Source organism: Urocitellus parryii, chromosome 2 (assembly GCF_045843805.1).
Source record: "Urocitellus parryii isolate mUroPar1 chromosome 2, mUroPar1.hap1, whole genome shotgun sequence".
In the NCBI taxonomy this organism is placed as follows: Eukaryota; Metazoa; Chordata; class Mammalia; order Rodentia; family Sciuridae; genus Urocitellus; species Urocitellus parryii.
Genome location: NC_135532.1, coordinates 57,710,151 through 57,713,807, shown reverse-complemented (window position 1 = coordinate 57,713,807; position 3,657 = coordinate 57,710,151). Strand labels below are relative to the sequence as shown.

The 3,657-nt window shown below is 36.2% G+C and overlaps 1 pseudogene; it reads left to right on the top strand.

Moving 5' to 3' along the window:
* Window positions 1-1,349: 1,349 nt before the first annotated feature.
* On the top strand, window positions 1,350-3,423 carry LOC113187785 (heterogeneous nuclear ribonucleoprotein A3-like; annotated as a pseudogene).
* The last annotated feature ends 234 nt before the right edge of the window (window positions 3,424-3,657 follow it).

Below are 3,657 nucleotides of genomic sequence, written 5' to 3'. Positions count from 1 at the left end.
ATCATCATCATCATGATCATCATTATTGTCATCATTATCGATTCAATTTCATGGTAGGTCTGTTTAGATTTTCTATTCATTATTTAGTTTGGGTATCTTTTAAGTTTCTAGATACTTGCACATTTCTTCTAGGGTATTCAATTTCTTTGCATTGATCCATTTGGTTCCTGTGGTATCAGGTGAAATAATGTTTGTCTCCTCTTTCATTTTAAAGGTTATTTATTTGATACTTCTTTCTTCTTAGAGTAGGTTAAAGTTTGTGAATTTCATTTATTTTATTTAAAAAAACAATTCAGTGTCATTGATCTTTATTTATTTTTTGCAACAATATTTATTATTATTTCTCCATCTTTTGTTTTTCATCTTAAATTTTTCTTCTTTTTCTGGTTCTTTGAGGTATAACATAAGTTATTTACTTGATATCTTTCTTTATTCTTAATTTAAGTATTTACTACTGTATACTTTCCTTTTAGAACTGCTTTAGTGTATCACATACGTTTTTATATGGTGTGTTTCTATTTTAATTTGTCAAAAGATATTTTCTCATTTCTTCAGTATAATTCTCTGGATGTCCATGGATTGGATAGTTCTTTCCACTTTATGGTGCATAGTTATCAAGAATAACAAAGTATTGAAAGCCAATATCATATGATAAAACTGCGTGAAAAGTCCCAGACCATGATTTGTAACTTCTAAGGCATCTATCATCTTAAGTTAGAAAGAAAACAGTCTAGAGCTGCCCAAACTTTTGACTCCACTGTGAGCAGGAAGCCCTTCAAATATTTTCCCAGGGTGTCACATGACCTTGAAATATATACCTCAGGGATGGATATCTCTCAGAATCTTACTTCTGTATTGCAAAGTAGAACATGATTATCAAGTCTCTCAATACTTTCAGTGATTTTCTTGAGACTTGGATGAACAACTTATATTGATCTGAGATTTCTGTCCCTTCTTTTACCATTGTGACAAATTTTGACTCAGTCTTTGCAATAGAACCAGTTAGTATGTAATAAACACAATTTGTATAACTTGATGTGAGCATACTCTGTCGTACTGGATTCAGATAAATGGGAAAGTAGTGCATGCTGGGCATAAGCTGTAACCCTGAGTGAAATAGGCATAAATACATGTGCTCATTTTTTTCTGATAGTTGAAATAGAGATAATCTTTGCTATTCCATGTAATAAGAGTCTTCTCTTGGGATTGGTAACTAGCAAACCTGCTTTGCAAATTCTCTTCATTTAGTTATTCTTTGATTCATTGTTTTTCAAGAATATGCTATTTAATTTCCACTGATATTTTCCAATTTTCTTCTTTTTATTGTTTTTTTCTTCATTTATCTTACCATGCAGGTCAGCAATATTACTTTATATGTTTTCAATTTTCTTAAATTTTCTAAGTCTTGTTTTATAACCTAACATATAATCTATTTAGGAGTATTTGTTGCATATAAATTGAAAAAAAATTTTTTTTTAAAGAGAGAGTGAGAGAGGAGAGAGAGAGAGAGAGAGAGAGAGAGAGAGAGAGAGAGAGAATTTTTAATATATTTTTTTTTTAGTTATCGGCAGACACAACATCTTTGTTTGTATGTGGTGCTGAGGATCGAACCCGGGCCGCACGCATGCCAGGCGAGCGCACTACTGCTTGAGCCACATCCCCAGCCCAAAATGTTGTTTTAATGTAGTCTTCTGCATGTATTTGATAAACCAATTTTATCTATATTGTTATTAAAATTCAATATTTCTATAATGATTTTTCTTTCTAGATGATCCAGCCATAGTTGAGAGTTATTATTGAAGTACCCTACTACTATTATCTTGCTGCCCATTTCTTCCTTCAGTTCTGCTAATAAGTATTGTATACATTTAGGAGAACTAGTATTGGGTGCATTTACATTTACAATGGTTATTACTCCTTTACAAATTGACCCCTTTATCATTACTCCTCATGAGAATTTCTGACTCAGCTATTGTCTAATAAAAGATATGACTTCTTTCTTTTTGGTTTTCATTTGTGTTTCTTGACATTCTGCCTATAATTTACGTAAAGAAAGTATCCTGTAGGTAAAATACAGTCAGATCATTTTGTTTAACCCATTCACACATAATGGCATGACACTGGCATTAAGACAGATATATACTTCAAAGGAACAGAACAAGGAACCCAAAATGAATTTGGAGTCAATGAATCTCTGAAAAAGATGCCAGAGACATGCAATGGGACAGAAAAAAAATCTCTTTTTAAATAATCACATTTAGGCATTGGCCTGCAATGGCCGCTGCCTCTCTGCGCCACTGGGAAGGAGCGCGGGATTGGAGGAGCAGTCAGGAGGTGGCCTGGTAGAAATGTTGCAGATGGCCTCTAGGGCCATGATCCAAAGGAACCAGAGCAATTGAGGAAGCTGTTTATTGGTGGTTTTAGCTTTGAAATTACAGATGATAGTTTAAGAGAACATTTTGAGAAATGGGGCACACTCACAGATTGTGTGGTAATGAGAGACCCCCAAACAAAACGTTCCAGGGACTTTGGTTTTGTGACTTTCTCTTGTGTTGAAGAGGTAGATGCAGCAATGTGTGCTTTGCCACACAAGGTTGATGGGCGTGTAGTGGAACCAAAGAGAGCTGTTTCTAGAGAGGATTCTGAAAAGCGTCTAACAGTGTAGAAAAATTTTTTGGTGGTATTAAAGAAGATACAGAAGAATATAATTTGAGAGATTACTTTGAAAAGTATGGCAAGATTGAAACCATAGAAGTTATGGAAGACAGGCAGAGTGGGAAAAAGAGAGGAATTGCTTGTGTAACTTTTGATGATCATGATACAGTTGACAAAATTGTTTTTCAGAAATACCACACTATTAATGTACATAATTGTGAAGTGGAAAAGGCCCTTTCTGAACAAGAGATTCAGTCTGCTGGATCACAAAGAGGTCGTGGAGGTGGATCTGGCAACTTTATGGGTCGTGGAGAAAACTTTGGAGGTGGTGGAGGTAACTTTGGCCGTGGTGGAAACTTTGGTGGAAGAGGAGGCTATGGTGGTAGAGGTTGTGGCAGCAGAGGTAGTTACGGAGGAGGTGATAGTGGATATAATGGATCTGGAGGTGATGGTGGCAACTATGGTGGTGGTCCTGGTTATAGTAGTAGAGGAGGTTATGGTGGTGGTGAACTAGGATATGGAAACTAAGGTGATGGATATGGTGGTGGAGGAAGATATGATGGTTACAATGAAGGAGGAAATTTTGGTGGTGGTAACTATGGTGGTGGTGGTAACTGTAAGGATTTTGGAAATTACAGTGGACAACAGCAATCAAATTATGGACCCATGAAGGGGGGCAGTTTTGGTGGAAGAAGCTCTGGCAGTCCGTATGGTGGTGGTTATGGATCTGGTGGTGGAAGTGGTGGATATGGTAGCAGAAGGTTTTAAAAATAGCAGAAAAGGGCTAAGTTCTTAGCAGGAGAGAGAGTGAGGAGTTGTCAGGAAAGCTGCAGATTACTTTGATATAGTCGTCCCAAATGCATTAGAGGAACTGTAAAAATCTGCCACAGAAGGAACGATGATTCATAGTCAGAAAAGTTACTGCAGCTTAAACAGGAAACCCTTCTTGTTCAGGACTATGATAGCCACAGTTTGCAAAAAGTGCAGCTATTGATTAATGCA